At 51.6% G+C, this 17,867-nt stretch overlaps 1 protein-coding gene across 1 annotated transcript in view; it reads right to left on the reverse strand.

The window, feature by feature from the left end:
- Positions 1-6,125: 6,125 nt before the first annotated feature.
- Positions 6,126-17,867, reverse strand: part of BSN (bassoon presynaptic cytomatrix protein) — a 229,720-nt gene continuing 217,978 nt past the window's right edge. Inside the window, exon 11 of the mRNA XM_029051105.2 lies at positions 6,126-11,875. The gene's annotated coding sequence lies outside the window, so the exon portion shown is untranslated. The remainder of the gene's footprint in view (positions 11,876-17,867) is intronic.

Consider the following 17,867-nt stretch of genomic DNA (forward strand, 5'->3'; position numbering starts at 1 on the left):
CAGTCGAGGGAACTAAAGCACTGAGAAGTTAAGAGACTTGCCCAAGGCCACACAGCAGGCAAGTGGCAGAGCTGGGATGAGGTCCCAGTTCCCGTGACTCCCCGGCCCCTGCCCTCGCATGGCGTGGTGGATAGAGCCCGGGAGTCCCAAGGTCATGGGTTCTAATCCTGGCTCTGCCACTTGTCTGCTGTGTCCTTGGGCAAGTCACTTCCCTGACTAAGCCCTCCTCTCCTCTTCTCCCGCTAGTGCTCTTACTTGCTCCTTCATTCATCCTTCCTCCCATCCCCACAGCACATAGCTCTATATATGTAATTTATTTATGTGTTTATTTATATCAATGTCTCTCTCCCCCTCTAGACTGTGAGCTCGTTGTGGGCAGGAATGTGCCTGTTGTCATATTGTACTCTCCCACACGCTTAGTACGGTGCTTTGCACACGCTAAGCGCTCAATAAGTACAACTGAATGAATGGATGAACTTCTCTGTGCCTTCAGGTACCTCATCTGTAAAATGGGGGTTGAGATTGCGAGCCCCACGTGGGGCAGGGACTGTGTCCCAATTTGCCCGTATCCACCCCAGCGCTCAGTACAGTGCCTGGCACATAGTCAGCGCTTAACAAGTACCACAGTTACTATTATCATTTCCACTAGACCGGGCTGCTTCGCCGTGAGAGCGTTTCATTCTGGTCAGATCAGAGTTTTCGATAAATACAGAGAATGCTTGGTGAACACCAGGGTGCAGCAGCTTCCATATCCTGCGCTCTCAACCACATCTTAATATCATTTTGATGTTATATAGCAGTTCAGACAAGTGCAAACAACTGTTATGCTGCATTCAGTACTTTTCTCTCTAATAATGTGCTAATGAGAGGGTGAAGGAGCACTAATGAAGGAACCGTCGGAACCCCACACTGCCTGTCAGCAGACCCAAGTGGGTCTCTATACGTAGTCTTGAGAATAAAGACGATTTGTATTTTTCAGATTTACTGCTTCGGGTCACTGGCTTTAAGGGCTAGACCTAGGGGATTAAGAGTCGTGTGTTTAAGGTGGTGGTGTGTGGACTAACTCCTGTTTGGGTTAAAAGTGAGGAAATGAGCGTGATCGAGCTATTACGCAGGACCCGCTCATCCCACCGCCCGGAAAACGGCCGGTGCGACTGTATTTTTTTTTTTTTTAAATGGCATTTGTTAAGTGCTTATCACGGGCCAGGAACGGGGGTAGATACAAGATAATCTCTCTCTCGTAATATCCCGGCTAGATTACCGTGTCAGCCTGCTCTCTGATCTCCCTTCCTCCTCTCTCTCCCCACTCCATTCTTCACTCCGCTGCCCGGCTCATCTTCCCGCAGAAACGCTCTGGTCATGTCACTCCCCTTCTTAAAAACCTCCAGTGGTTGCCTATCGACCTCCGCCCCAAACAAAAACTTCTCACTCTAGGCTTCGAGGCTCTCCGTCCCCTCGCCCCCTCCCACCTCTCCTCCCTTCTCTCTTTCCACCGCCCACCCCGCACGCTCCGCTCCTCCGCCGCCCGCCTCCTCGCCGTCCCCCGTTCTCGCCCGTCCCGCCGTCGACCCCCGGGCCGCGTCCTCCCGCGGTCCCGGAACGCCCTCCCTCCTCGGCTCCGCCAAACCGATTCTCTTCCCCTCTTCAAGACCCTACTTAAAGCTCACCTCCTCCGAGAGGCCTTCCCGGACTGAGCTCCTCTTTTCCCTCTGCTCCCCCTACCCCCCCCTTCACCTCTCCTCGGCTAAACCCTCTTCTCCCCCCTTTCCCTCTGCTCCTCCCCCTCTCCCGTCCCACCCCCTCAGCACTGTATCCGTCCGCTCAGCTGTATATATCTTCATTACCCTATTTATTTTGTCAGTGAGATGTACATCACCTTGATTCTATTTATTAGCTATTGTTTTAATGAGACGTTCTTCCCCTCGACTCCCTTTAGCGCCATCGTTCTCGTCCGTCCGTCTCCCCCGATCGGACCGTGAGCCCGTCAGAGGGCAGGGACCGTCTCTATCTGTTACCGATCTGTACATTCCAAGCGCTTAGTACGGTGCTCTGCACACAGTAAGCGCTCGATAAATACTACTGAATGAATGAATGAATGATCAGGTTGGACACAGTCCGTGTCCTGTGCGGGGCTCACCGTCTTACTCCCCATTTTACAGACGAGGTAACCGAGGCACAGAGAAGCGAAATGACTTGCTCAAGGTCACACGGCAGACGCGCGGCAGAGGCAGGGTTAGAACCCAGGTCCGTCGGCAGCCGGGCCTGCGATCTTCCCACTAGGCCACGCCGCTTCTCGATTCCCTGAAGTCCTGCTTCGGCTGAGGTGGTACAAGGGGCCGTGGCCTCAGCTGTAGCAGTGGCAAGAAGGCCAGAGCGAGAGAGTCAGAAGTGGCCAGGAAGTGGTGGGGAAGGAGAAAGAGGGAAGCTGTAAAGGCTGCCCTTCCCCTTGCTCTGTCTTCACTTTTGTGAACAGAAGCCCCGCTCCTGGGCGCAGGGGCCACTTATTCAGCTGACTCTCTGCTGGTTTCCGGCTCGGCCAGAACTAGGTAATAATAATAATAATGATAATGATGTTGGTATCTGGTAAGCGCTTACTTTGTGCAGAGCACTCTTCTAAGCGCTGGGGGATATACAGGGTCATCAGGTTGTCCCATCTGAGGCTCCCAGTCTTCATCCCCATTTTCCAGATGAGGGAACTGAGGCCCAGAGAAGTGAAGTGACTTGCCCAGAGTCACACAGCTGACGAGTGGCAGAGCCCGGGATTCGAACCCATGACCCCGGACTCCCAAGCCCGGGCTCTCGCCACTGAGCCACGCCGTGTCGGGCAGCCACCCCAGAGGCCTCTGGGAAGGAGGCCTTAGTTGCTGAGGAGTGACAAGCTACCGCTGCCGGAGCAGCAGCTTCCAAGGGGAAGAAGCAGTGGGTCGATCCTCTCTTTTTCTCTTCTTGCTTCTCCACAGCTGCCAAAGCCAGAGGGGAAGTCCTGCTAGATCTTCTTATGTTAGTTTCTGTCATCCCTGCCTAGGTGTTAATCTTTCTCTTTCTGTTTCCACCTCTGTCTCTCTCTCTCTCTCTCTGTCCATGTCTCTCTTAGCTTGCCTGTCTTTCTCTCTCCATGTCTTTGCCTGGAATCTGTTTCCATTTCCTGTCTCTGTCTTCCGTGGCTCAGTGGAAAGAGCACGGGCTTTGGAGTCAGGGCTCATGAGTTCGAATCCCAGCTCTGCCACTTGTCGGCTGTGTGACTGTGGGCAAGTCACTTAACTTCTCTGTGCCTCAGTTCCCTCATCTGTAAAATGGGGATTAAGACTGTGAGCCCCACGTGGGACAACCCGATTCCCCTATGTCTACCCCAGCGCTTAGAACAGTGCTCGGCACGTAGTAAGCGCTTAACAAATACCAACATTATTATTATTATTTCCCCCTGCCTCCCTCCCCACTCCGAGGACCTGGGACCACTGATCCTTCCCTCTGCTACAGAAATGCTCACCCCTTGGAAGCCCTACTCCTTGTCCTACTTTGAGCTCCAGAAAATACGACCGCTTTAACTGTGACACGTGCTGGGGAAAGCTACTCAGTTTTTAGAGTTTTAAAGCCATCGAAATAAACCCGGAAGCAACGTGAGATGCCGTGTACTCGATTCTCTCCTTTTTCCCCAACTGACCCTTCCGGAGCAAGAGCCTGGTGGAATCCGACTTTCCCCAATCAGGCCTCCTGCAGGAACTCTCTTAATGCCTCCAGCTGGAGGAATTGGGGGTCCGGTGGGGGAAGGGGAGGGAATGCGGTCGGGGGGAAGCATCAGTCATCCATAAAATGATCACGTGGAGAGAAGGAAAAAAAAAAAGAGGTGGCTTCTCATCAATTCATTTCCCCTCCCAAGTGTCAGGCCTGTACTAAGCGCTGGGGGAGATACAAGTTCGTTACGTCGGAGACAGTCCCTGTCCCACAGAGGGCTCGCGGTCTTAAGCCCCATTTTACAGACGAGGTGACTGAGGCACAGAGAAGCTGAGCGATTTGCCCAAGGTCGCATAGCAGACAAGCGGTGGAGCTGGGATCAGAACCCAGGTCCTTCTGAGTCCCAGGCCCGTGCTCTACGGCACTAGGCCATGCTGCTTCACATTTTTGTGCCCAAGTCATTTAGTCATTTCCGTGCTCCTTTCCGAACTCTCTCAAAATGTGGACACCAAAACTGCACTCGCATTTCTAGAAAAGGGGCTGACTAATCGGGACGTGGAGAGGGGACCTGGGTTCTAATCCTGCCCCCGCGGCACGTCTGCCGTGTGACCTCGAGCAAGTCATTTCACTTCTCTGTGCCTCGGTTACCTCGTCTGTAAAATGGGGAGCTAGAGGGTGAGCCCCATGAAGGACCCGGACCGCGTCCGTCCTGATTACCTTGTATCTGAGGCAGTGCCTGGCCCAAGATAAGCACTTAACAAATGCCATTTAAAAAAATGCCGCTACTAACCTCCTCACTGCGCCTCGTTCTCGCCTGTCCCGCCGTCGACCCCTGGCCCACGTCCTACCTCTGGCCTGGAACGCCCTCCCTCCTCGCATCCGCCAAACTAGCACCCGTTCCCGCCCCGACTCCCTCCCTCTGCTCTACCCCCCTCCCCGCCCCGCAGCACTTGTGTACATATGTACATATTTATTATTCTATTCATTTTATCAATGACGCGTATATATCTAAAATTCTATTTACTTACATTGATGCTGCTGATGCCTGTCTATATTGTTTAGCTCTGTCGTCTGCCTCCCCGCTTCTAGACCGTGAGCCCGTTGTTGGGTAGGGATTGTCTCTACTGCTCGGCGAACTGTACCTTCAAGCGCTTAGTACAGTGCTCTGCACCCAGTAAACGCTCAATAAATACAATTGAATGAATGAATGAGTGAGGGAAGAGTTTCTTCCTGGACTGGGCATGCCGTTCTCCCATTTACACGCTAGGATTATATTGGCTTTCGCTAAATACTGGGCACTGTAGAACTCATCTGACCTAGCAGAATGAGCACCGGGCTGGGAGGCAGGCGGGATTGCTGGGGTCGGGTCCCAGATCAACAAATGGCCTGGGGTGTGATTCACTTTACCTCTCTGGGCCTCTTCCTTCTCACCTATAAAATGGGGATGAGATAGATTGGGAGCCCAGTGTGGGACAGTGCTTGGCGTAGAGTAAGCACCGAATAATGTCACTGCTATTCTTACCATCGTTATCATTGTGATCGTTATTATTTCCAGCATGAGGACCAAATTTACTCCAGGCTTTTTCTGCCCTACTTGGGTCCAACCAGCCTTTCCCCAGCTAGTTTTCTGTCCCTAAGTGTAACCTCGCCCTTGACCCTGCTGAACCCTTGCATTTTCCTAGGTCGTATTTACTCCGTTCCCACCTCCTACGCTGTTAGCGGCTCTACACAAGTCAGCGTCTTTTTAGAGACCTCACGAGCCTACTTTCCATTTCTTCATTTCCTCAGCCATCTTTACAGGACTGGCCACTGTAAGACCTCCTTTGCCTGGGTCCCTGGGGGGACGCCGGGCCATCCGTCGCCATCGTTCGGATGGGTCCTTCGAATCCATTTTGCACACGTGGCCCGAGTCACTTCCTGAGACTTTACATTGACGTTGGTCTCTTCAGACTCAAACGAGGGCAACTGGCACGCAAACTTGAAGTTCCCCTAAACATTTTAGGTTTCCTTGAAGCCAGTTGGGTAGTTTTTCGATGTACAGAACTCGAGAGGGCTGTACGGTCAACACGGTTTAGATGGGATTGTCAGACACACACCGATCTGGTAAGCTCCACGCACGTGCCGTTAAAACCTCCAACGTCGGCAGTGTTATTTATAAATAAAGGGTTCTCTTTACCGGGGCACTGTACTTTCCAAGCGCTTAATAGAGTGCTCGGCCCACAGGGAGCGCTCGATAAATACGATCGAACGAATGAATGAACCCGAAGGGGGTGGGCACGCGCAGACCCACAGACACACCCACGGGCCCACAACCCTGTACCACTCACGCAGCCCCTGAAAACTGCTCAACTGGGCTACACTTAAATCGCCTCCTCTGCCTCAAGCCTTAGTAAAGGGTCCCGATGGTTTCTTGGCCACGTCCAAAAGACAGGAATCAAACCGGAGTCAACCCGTACCTTATATCAAGTCCTTTTATTCTGTTATCACAGAAATACCTTGTAGGGGCAACTTCTCATACTGAGTCACAATACATGAGGTGGTACATTGAAATACTACAAGTTCTCACAGAGCACAGCAGGACATACACACAATTTACAATGTTCATATATAGGATTTAGGTCATTGCACTTACAACTGTAAACTTGTTTGTTGGACTTTATACAATACCCCTCCCCCTCCAAAAGTAAATATCAAACAACCAAAAAACCCAAAAAATACATGGAAGCCGCCAGGCAAAAGGGGATAGGAAATCCACAACAACTCTACAGACTGCTACACTTCAGAAGAGATGTTTGTTTAAACCCCACGGTCTAAATTAGCCAGCCACAAACACAAGGCATTTTATAAGATTTTTTTTTTTCTTTGTTTTGGAACACAAAAGCACGAGTTGGCAGGTGTGCTGGTACGTGAGATGAAATCCCCAACACTAGTTGCTGTTATTCAGATCTGTTCTCGTTACCACGTTAAGATTTACACACTGTACAAGTATTTACAATGCAGGGAATGGAGGGGGCGGGGGTCGTAGCAGCCCCGGCCGAAACGACTTGCAGGGGACGGGGCCCTGGGGTATCCATCGGACTCTGCACTTGTCATTTCAGTGACTCCCTGGGAAGGACTGTGGCTGCTGAAATAGAGGGCGCTGCCGCTGGACACACCCCGCTGGCTTGCGAGAGAACAGAAACTTAGTCCTCTCTGAGCGCCCCTGATTTCTCAGCTCTCTGTGGTGAAAATCCCCAAGGAACCCCACGCCTACCGCCCAAAGGCAGTGGTCGATACATAAAGTTCAATATCGAGTCCGTGTTTATCTAGTTTTTCCTCAGTGGGCCTCCCGCTCACCGGGGCCCGGGAAGGGAAACGAGAGCTTCGGTCCGGTCGGCCGAGAGCAGTCAACCGGGAGCCGTAGCCAGAGGCCTCTGGGCAGGGGGCGGGCTACACCGTCTACCCGGGGAGAAGCTTGCCTTTGGAGGCGGTCCTACAGCTGCCCCAGCGCTCAGTACGGTGCCCGCCGCAGAGTGAGCGCTTAACAGAGCTCACTCGGCTCGTTTTCCCTCTTATTCTTATAATACTGCCAGAGGGCGGGAGGGGGTAGAGCGGGTGCCGATTCCTCACCGGTAGCCGGGGCGGGCCCTCCGTAGAAAGAGAGCGTGTGTGATAAAGGGGGTGGGAGGGCGGAGGCCCCCAGCGGTAGGGCCGCCTCTCACTTTCAAGGCAGATCCCAAGTACCGACTGAGCCCTTCTTTCTCGGCGACGCCCCCAGGGTTTGGTCCCCTGGCTCTCTCGCCACGGGTGACCAAAGCTCAGGCACCAACCGGGCCTGCCCCTTTACAGCTCTGGTCAACATCCCGGTGCGCTATTGGCTCCCTGCAGTGGGGTGGTTTCAGATGCTAGCCATAGTCCTACTAGTGCTGCTGTTCCCATTGGGCTGATTTTTCTCTCTCAGCCCTTTCCGTAGAATGGGTAAACTCCCGTATCGGTCTGTTCCCAGAGAGTCTGCCATAAGGCTCCAGCTGGGGTGAGGGACGACATGAAGCGGAGGGTTTTCTGGCAGCAACTGACTATGCACACAATCCAAGCTCGACACAGAAGCGAAAAATGGAGGGGGAAGAGCCCTTTTCTATGCTGAGGCTTCGCCAAGAAAGGATCCCTCTACCCAGTTCTGCTGCTTGTTCTCGCTCCGTGACCCGGGGCAAGTCACCGAGTCTCTCTTCACATCAGTTTCCCCATCGGTTAAGCCAGGGAGAATCAGCGGATCCCCTAGCGGTTTTAAAGAGGAGAGCGTGTGCGTGAGATCGTGTACACAGTGAACTGAGCTACTTAAGAAGAGGGGTGCTATTTCCGTACAAGGTATTGTTCTTAGAATCGTTAAGTTTCGCCATGGAGTGTGAATGTACGTCAGTATGTCACAGGCTCGCAGACTGTCCTAAAACGTGAGTTTCGTCGTGGTGAAATCTCAGACCCTGACTGGCACTTGAACGGGCAGGACCTTCTCTGATGCATCACCGGCCTGCGCTTCCCCCTGTCCTACAGCTCCCCCGGACTCCGGACCTCCATCCTGCCTCTGGAGCGCTGATCGCCGAGGGGGCGGAGGGAGGTGAAGTCTCTGTGGCTTTGGTCGCCGCGGGGGACCCGTTATCAAAAATGAAGGCTAAAGCTGCCCCACTAGATGGGGCACTAGATGATCCCGGCCCACTAGACGGAGACCGGCAAGCCACTGGAAACGGGCCGCCAGATCACCGACTTTCGATGGCGAGCTCATCTCGTCCCCATCCGTCCGACGTGGCTCGCCTGCGGGATGTAGGGATCGTATCCTATGTGTCCCTCTCCCAGTCTTGATACTCTGGCCCAAATTCCTTCCAGGATCCCAGGCCCCAAAGCCCCGCTGGTCTGGGCCCACATAAGGCAATGGGAAGGCCCGTCCATTCCCCGCCTCCCCCTCCACCCCAATCTGCAGCGCGGCAAACAGAATAAGCTGATGCATTTGCCGCTTGTTTCGTCCTGAGCCAGAACTGGGCCAGCCCAGTTCTCGTCTTCCGATTCAGAACTGAGGAACCAGAATGCAAGCGGATGGGTCTGATAGGACCCCCGGAGGCTTGAAGCTCCCACTGCCTGGCGCTCAGATCCTCACGTGAGCGGGGAGGCTACAGGGATCCATCAGTCTCTGCCCAGGATGAACATACGGCCGAATACCCTCAGGGACCCATTCCGTGCCCAGAAGCTCTAGCCTTGGAGAGGCTGGAAACGTGTCACCGGTGAAGGTTTGGGCATTGCCGGAAAGCGTTAAGAATTGTCGTTCAAATAAGAATTCGTAAGAATTTGGTTCAAACCGAAAGATTTCGGAGGAAAACCGGCCATTGATTCGGCTCATCTGATCTGCCTGGGGCTCCGGGTGACTTCACAGGCCTGGCTGAAGGCGATGGCTCCTGAAAAAGGGGCACGGGCTGGCAGAGGGCTCTTGCCCTGGCTACCGCAGCTCAAGGGGCTCGCCCGCCCAGAAGCCTCCCCGGCCAATTTCAGACACGGTGGCTTATCTTCTTGTCCATTCATTTTCCGACTCTAAAGTTCGGCACCCAACACTGGACTTCATAACCCAAGTTCTTCTTCGGGTCCCCTTCCAATCTTCCTCCTTTTAAAGCCCTAAGGCTTTAAAAGATGATTTCAAAGCCCCAAGTATGGGCAAGACATGAACATCTCGTAAGAGGTCTCATTTTTGCCAATCAACGGAGAAGGAATCTAACACTGAGTCCCCAACTCTTCAGCTTGGGGAGGGAGGGGTGGACTGAGGAGCCCGTACACACCTCATCTTCCAGAGCATCGACTGCTCTAGGAATGACCCACGGTCTGGTCTGCCAAGCCCCCGTGAACCCCGAACACCACTGAAACCAGCAGGCAGGACTGCTCCGGGACTGCTCCGACTCACAGAGAACGGTTCTTGAGTTAGCAGCGGAGTCTTGGGTCTAGGGCCGAGAGAGGAAGGATGAACTTGGTTTAGCTAATAGCAATTCTACAGTAAGTTTCCAGAAATGCTCAAACCATTTTCTGAATCGGGTCACCTCCATTGCCAGACTCACTCCAGCTTCTCGGCAGGGATGGGTTTGTTGGTTTGGTTGGTTTGGGGGCCGGGGTGGGGGGTCAGGGGGAGTCGGTGGGGGGCGGGGGAGGTTTGACGTGTAGTTTTTGCTCCTGTAGGGGAGAGAGGGGGACGTCAAGCACAATCGGAGGGGAGCAGTCTGAGGTGGCTGGGGGAATTCTGCACTGCACACTCCGTGAAGGAACTAGTGATCACCTGAGAGAAGAGAGCTTTCTGCCAGAGAGTCACCGTCCACTGGGAACATTTGGTGGGGCGGGGGAAGGGGGGGGGGGGGTCTTTCTCTAGGGTAACGCCTCTAATATCGGTTGTTGCTGACAGTTCTTCAATAACAAGTGCATAAATCTGCTAAAAGCATTCAGTAAAGATGAGGAACTGATGAGAAAAGAACTCCGAGCAAAGAACCGCAAGCATTTAAAGTAGATGAAACCGTGCAAAGAGGTAGCAAGCCATGCTCTACTACAGGACAGGAGACAGTTACAGGCTACATGGCTACCCTTTGGCAAAGTGTCCCTCAAAATGGATCGAACATGCCACTAATTGAAACTTCAAACACACAGTTGTTAGATATAAATATATCTATCCAGTTTCTCAATAGCACATTTGCAATTAAATCCTTATACATAACATTGAATTTATTAAATATTAACAGTTTGTTTTTTTTTTCAATTTTTGTATTCCATTGCATAGAACATTAGAAATGAGACTTGTTTGCTGTTACCCAGGATGAAAGGAAGCGCCGATGGATTCGACCACTGAACTGTTGTTTTGAGCATGCTCAGCATGAAAGAGGCTGGCAGGAGACGTAACCGCCCACGTGAAAGTTGTACGTGTTAACCTTGCTCAGTTTCTTCAGGATAACAAGCTGCTGCCTCGGGTTTCCTTTTGCTCTACCGCATCATGGTTTTTAGGAACCCCACGTTGGCAGGTTAAACAACATCTGTTTCATCTTATTTGATTTTATCTTATTTTTTTGGTCTGAGCATGCCCACTGGAAATGGCTTAGGAAGGACTTGAATTGCACAGTAAAAGGAAGGAGAATGGCAGAGGTGAACTCTCCTGATCTTGTCACACTGAATTGTGCTCTTTAAAGCCTACTGCACTCTATTGCTTTGACAGACAACATCCCGTGATAACCAGTTACAAAGCAAAGAGGAAAGAGTTCAACATCAAATAAAAAGAAGAAATAAAAGAAAAATGTTTATGAGGTATACACGTAAATAAAACTGGAATGGTTAAGGCTAGTCTTGAAACCAAAATAAACCCCCAGGCATACGGAACACAAGAAGGTAACTGTGGCGAGCTCTGCCACTCGAATGCTTTACAATGGCTTAGTGATGGCCTCGGGATGGCTGACAGACACGCCTGGCCAGCATTTGTTTCTATACAAGTCAGCCAGTTTAGGTGCTGCCTTTCAGAGTCCTATGGCCTCTTATTTCAGTAACGAAACAGTGTTAGGTCCTAGTTTTTTAAGTTCTCTTATAATCCCACAGATCGCTCTTTGGACCACGTGTCCATCGCTGAGACGGTAAGAGTAGAAGAACACCGTGCATGTGGAGGGATCGATGGGGCAGACTGGAATGTGAAGGAAAACGGAGCACTCGGCTCCCAGCCCTCGACTTCAAACCCGTCTCCAAGAGTGCGGAAAAAACCTATGAAGATTGATGAGTGAAGATTCGGTCAGTCTGCACTGTAACTCTGTGTATAACCCCTAAGCTTCAGGCTCTCCTCAGCATGAAGGAGCCCTCGGCGGGGAAGCTGTCTTTGGAGGTTCAAGGAGTCTTCTCCAATGGCAGAGGAAAAACCCAAGCTGTTTTACAGTCTCAAACGGGACCCCCCGCTCCGCAAATTTTCCTAAAGCCAAGTCTCACAGTGTGACTGCCTTGGAGGATGGCTCGCTCCAGCCACGGCACATCCCAGAGGAGAAGGGGTCATTTCGGAAGCTGTCTCTGGGGATCAATTCAAAGCTTCGGAGGGAGATTTGGGTTTGGATCTTCCAGACAGATACCTCACTCTGGTGAGTCCAGCTGACAAAAGCCCACTGTCACTGTCACACTAGGTCCTGCGTTTGGGTCTTTAATCATAGGAACAGCCTAGGATTTTCCGTGATTTCAAATGCTTGGGGAGAGAAAAGGAAAAGAAAGAAGGAAAAAAAGAAGGAAGAGAAGGAAGGTCATTTTTTATAGGCACAAATTGACAGCTGGATTTCATTCACGCACACTCATTCTTGTCGGTTCTACGGAAAGGCTTGGCCCTTCACGTGCCGCTCTTCCGCGCCAGGGCCTTCTGCGGAAAAGCCCTTTCGGATTTTGATTTTTCACAGTGGGAACGGAAAGAAAAAGAGAGGAATTAGCAAATGTCACGAGAGACCCAAGTCGAGCTGAGGTTCACCAAAGCAGCTCGGATAAGCCAGGACTCTCTTGGCGGGGTCAGCCCCTCCAGGAAAACCGTTCCCTATACAAATGCCAGGGTGGAAATGACCCGTTGTTACACAGAGTCCCAGAGTCCTCGAGCCTCCAGAGGTTATTCAGACTATCCCACTGTTTCTGAGTAGGACTGATCTAAACCAGACCGGACCGATGACACCACCTGCTTAAACGGCACTGATCAAAGACACCATGCTACGTCTACCTCAGGTTTAACGAGAAAAAAGCCGGGCTCGGCAGGGGCCCTTTAGTCTCCGGCAGCTGGTTTCCGTCTCCCGTGCCCCTTCCGGTGACCCTGAGGGCGGCACTTGGAGATACTCGGGGTGGCTCGGCTTCTACTGGCTATCCCACTGAACGTCGGTGGGAAATGGAGCCAGCTGGCTTTGGTCAGAAGTCGGGGGTCGGGGTGGGGAGCAGGGGGCAGAGGGCCGAGGGGAAGAGGCAGGTCGCTCCGGTAGGCTCCCTGAACGCCACCGGTTCTCCCCTCCCTATTCCCTACACCTCCCTGCGGTGCGTCCACAGCAGGACAAGGTAACGGGGGCAAGACCTGCCCTCCGCTCCAGGTGCGTAGAGCTTTGAAAAAGGCATGGTGGCTTTGGTCAGGGCTTCCTCCCAGGTGCCGCTTTTCAGGACTCTCCCCGGGAGAGCCACAGGCAGAGTATCGAGCCACATTCAATTCCCAGGTCTCGGCAAAAGACGCTAACGGATCTTCCCACTTACCTGAAGTGGAGTGCATTCAGTTTCTACCCCTAAACAAAAAGCCTGCCGCCCTTCCCGTGATCTCCCCTCAGTGAAGCAACAGGCGGGTCTAGGAGGCGGGGCTGTGTGAGGTTTAGAGCCCTCCTGAGGCTCTGCCCCAGAAGGAACTCTTTCGGGTTCCGGCTGCTTCCTCTCCCCTCAGGATCGAGTGGCGCCGACTTCCCTCCAGCTCTAAGCGAGGGGGGCCTTGCACGTGCCTGGGTGTGCAGGGCCATCCCAAGAGCTAGGGCCCCTTCCTAGCCCCTTCCCAGGTGCTGGCCCCGAGGGATGTCGGGCCTCCTTTTCTCCCCTTCTCCCTTAAAGCCTTTTACCGCTAGAGTTCACATCAAGGACAGACTTGACCCTACAGAGTTTCCGCCAGCTCTCGGGACGCCTGCAACCAAGCCGCAATCGGTCAGTCATTCAATCAGTCAATCAAGCAGCGGTATTTACCGAGTGCTTGCTGTGTGCGGGATACTGTACTAAGGGCTTAGGAGCGGGATGCGACCACTCTGGGTTTGCGTCTATTAAGCTGCTCTCCACTGAACCCATCTTGAGGCTCTCAGTCTGACATGCTACCGAATGATATACAAGCAGGAATTCGACAGGTGAAACGGGACTGTGAGCAGGGAACGCGTCTACCGACTCCGCTACATCGTGCTCCCCCAAACGCTTAGTACAGCGCCCTGCACTCGGTCTCAATCAAAGCGATCGATGACTGTTCTTTGATTTGAAATGCAACCACGTGGTTGCTTGCGCCTCAGGAGGGCACCCTCAACTCCCACCGAATTTTGGGGTGCCCATCTACTGGCAAATCAGCCGCCTGATTCGAAATGCTCCCTGTGCCCTGGTTTCCAGAAGGTATCTCTGGGCTGGTACCCAAAAGTGGGCACCACCTCCACTCACACATCTTCCAGGACCCTTTCCACCTTTATCGTGGCTCCCACCTCCGCTACACTCAAACTGATAAGCGCTCCTGGGACTGAGGTATAGTCACGCCTTCCTGAGAGAACTAAGAAAAGGTGGCAAGAGGGGAAATCGCTCTTCCCTAGAAATTTCTTTTGAGGGTAGGGAGCCTCTGGCCAGGCTCTTCAAATAGGACATTCGGTTATTCAAAAGCATCCAGGAAACCTAGGATGCCTACTGACCGCCCAAGGGACCAGTCTGCTTGATCAAATTCCTCTGCCTGGCTAGAAAACACAAGATGGTGAGGTGAGTTTCATTATTTGCCCGAGCCCAGAGGGTGACGCCAGAGGTCTGTTTCTAGCCTGTCACAGCCTGACAAGGATCCCTGAAATCTGCCACTTTCTGGCAGAGGGCATTAATGGCAGTCGGGCAGACCCCGAAAACTACTAACTTTCTGGCTGTGGACTTTCCGAGCCTTAACTTGTATGTCAGATACAAACAGGTCATACAGGTTGTCAGCTGCCAGGCACTGATGGCCACTTCCTTCTCCATGGTTCGTGCATGACTGGGTTCTGCTGCTGGAGAAATAGTCAGAGCTTATCACAGAGGTAGGAGAACATTTCCCCAGCCTGTCCTAAAATGATCCTCTCCCCTTCATCTCATTCCGCCCTTCCAAATACCATTTTGCTCTGAAACCGAGACTGCTTTTGGCTCTAGAAGACAAAAATCGCAACCTCAGAGATTACAGTACATAGCTCAATTATCTACACTGAAGGAGAAATGTTACTGTGCAAGTAACCGAATATCCTAAGAACTACCCACTCCGCCCAGATGGGGGAAAAACACCACCACCAAAACTGTTCTTTAAGGCTGGGGCCGGAGCCTGAGCTGAACTGCAAATTACTCTGGCCCCAGCAAAAAAAGAGCATGGATTTCCCCGTTGGCCCAGCTGGATCCATTCCCTTTAAAGAATCTATAATGGATTCAGTTGGGATGTTGAGGAAGTCCATGCTGTTTTCTCCCTAAGGAGTCCTGCTTGACTGTTGGGGAAATCACTGCCCTTTTTTACCAGGTCCTGGAGTGATGCTGAATTCAGCGTGGGAAAAACTCCAAGTCTTTTCACTCAAAATGGGGTAATACACTCAACCTATCTTTTTACTCTAAAAGAAGATACTTTGAGTGTGCATCTAATTGGGTGTACGTGTGTACGGGTCTGTTGGTGGGGATGTGTGTCTGTACGGGTGGGAGGATGAAGGACAACGATAAGATGATAAAAGCAGTGAAGAGAGAAGCACACGCGTCAGTGTATGTGAAGATGTTTGTGCAAGTGACTGACAAGGTAAAATTTAAGATGTCACATTTTATTAATAATGTTAACATTCATAAAAGTGATAACAATATCAAGCTTGAGCATGTATTAAATCCTCTTAAAAGTGGGGGGACTGTTTCGGTATGTCAAATCACTTTTCCATACCAGGTTTGGGGAATTTTGTCTTAAATCCAGGATCATCTTGATTTCGGAGCAACACTGTAACTGGGTTCCACTGGGTCCTGTGGAACCCTATCGGAATGTCTGCACGAAAGAGCCTCATAGCCCAAGTAGGCAAATCCAGCAGCTCATGCATGTACTGACGATGAAACAGACAGAAAAGCTCCAAGCCCCCATTTGTAATGGGGTAAGTTCTCTCATCCTGGGAGATACAGCTTCATAAAATCATCCAGGCAGAAGTCCAATGTCATACATCAGTACCAGAAGCACAGTGTGGATGTTCTGAGGTGGGCAAGGCATTGTGGGCAAAGTAAGGGACACTTGACACGGGGAAATCTTGCACAATCTTCCTTTTTTCATTTCAGAAGAAATCCTCTCTGCATTTCTCTTGAGAAAAGCATGAGAGGCCCTGCAGCATTGGGTGAAGCTGGTTTTGAATGTTAAACACATGGAGTAAAAGGAATATCCATTTGCTGGCAGGTGCTTCCCTCAGGGAGGTGAAAAGGACCCTTCCCAGAACGGTGTCACTTGGGTGGGCGGGGGGGGCAACTTAGCAAGGCTACTATCTAGGTCCAACCCCCACCCCAACCCAGAGGTGTGCGGGGCTGGGGGGGGGCGGTGAGGGTAGGAGAGATTCCGGTATGAACATGAACTCCCTCTCCCTCCAGGCACCTGCCCATTGCTTCACGCATGCTCTCCCTGGCACCCCACTAAAAATAGATCCTGTTCGGGAGGATATATGTGGTGTTGGAGCCACTGATTCAACTGCTCCGGACTTCCTAAAAGGGTAAACCGCAGGGCAGTGAAACAGCTGAGGCTATGTACTCTTCCTTCTCAGTCCCCCATCCAGTCACCTCTCTTGATTTCTTTACTAGAAACTCCCCCCCCGCCCCGCCCTGCTCGCTTCCCACCAAATCTTGGGTGAAAGTGCAGCCAGAGTCAGTGCCTCACATGCTATAAGCTCTTCCAAGGACCACCTCCCCAGTACCCTATAGAGCACAGGATATTTATTCCTTTCACCTAAACCGAGAAAAGGCCGGGAAGTCCTGCCTTGACATGAGAAGCCCCGAGAGAGCAGCTCCTACCTAACTGGGAGACATCACTTGTTCCTGAGTGCCCTTTAAGTTTTCCCGAGAACCATGAAAGCCAGCGGGCCTTCACCTCGCTCCCAAGGGAAGATCATTTACTTCTCCTGAGAAACAAGCAGTGATCTCGTTTGAAGTTTAAAGGGAAGAAAAATAAAGAACTAGTTCAGATTAGCACACCATCGTATAAGGAAAGACCCTGAGATTTCCACCTGAAGGGAGTAAAATGAACTGTCAAATTATCTGCTCTTTCTTTGTTCAGACCGAATGAGACACATGGTAGCTAGCTTGTTCCCATGTGAACTGTCCCAAGACAATTTGCTCCCTTACTGGAAGACGGAAAATAGAATGAGGAGTGGGAGGAAGGGGCAAAGGGACAAATAGAAGAGAGAGAGAAAGATATGGCAGGAAAGAGGGAGAAAAGGCAGTACTCTGTCTACAAGGAAGAACCAGCTCATGGGAGGTCTACAGAAGCATCATTAGGAGTTTCTGGTATCTATAGAGAACTAGGGGTTAAGTCAGACAGGATGGTCCAGATCCTCTCACTTTTAAACCTTGAATTTTCCCATCCACTTCCTAAAGCTGTAAGAGTGGGTGATAGGGTGAGTGGGGAGGGCGTACTAGGCACAGGGCAGGACTTCCCTGGGCAAGACTTCTACGGAATGGTGACAGCCAGTTTGACAACACTAGAGAGTGAAATGCAGATCAGAAGGGCTGTTGCTCCCCTCCCCTTCTAGCACAGGGCAACTTACTCCATGGGGCGCTAGGCAAATGCCTGAATTCTTTGTTGACGATGATCATTATTATTATTTACATCTGCTGAATGTTAACTGTGCAGAGCACTGGGGAAACAGAAGGATAATAATTTAGGCACTCTGACATTGGCGAGAGGCCGCAAAATGCATCTTGAGTTAGTATAGGGGTATAAATGACAAAGGAGGGGAACATTTTGTACTTTAGCCCTGGAAAGCCTGCGGATGACAGAGCTCGAATGGACGGAAAACTAATATATAAAACAGGATACAGCTAAAAGAGGGCATTTGATTCTGGACTAATTTCTTCTGGACTAACATATTACTGTTGGTAACAGATAACAGAGGTAGCTAGACGACTCGGTCATTTCTTAGAAACAGAACGATTCAGGAAGAGATGTAATTTTCCAGCGCTGTGCCATCTTCGCTGTAATTCTACTTGTCGGCAGGACACGCTGCCCTTTTTAAGCAACCCGGACACTACGGGAGAGCAGGTAAATCTTTCACTTGTCTTTCTGCCTAGGTTCTGCTCAGGCAGGACCGAGCCTGGCAGAACGGTTTGGTGACTGGACAGACAGACAGACCTTAGCGAGGTCTGGGAGCGCAGTGGCTCTTTCACTGAATTTTTGGGATTTCCCAGGACCCCTAGAGCAATACTCAGAGATGGCGGAAGCGGCTGCGGGCACTGTCACTGCCTCCCCGGAAGCTGATGGC

The sequence above is a fragment of the Ornithorhynchus anatinus genome, chromosome X1, assembly GCF_004115215.2.
Source record: "Ornithorhynchus anatinus isolate Pmale09 chromosome X1, mOrnAna1.pri.v4, whole genome shotgun sequence".
Lineage (NCBI taxonomy): Eukaryota > Metazoa > Chordata > Mammalia > Monotremata > Ornithorhynchidae > Ornithorhynchus > Ornithorhynchus anatinus.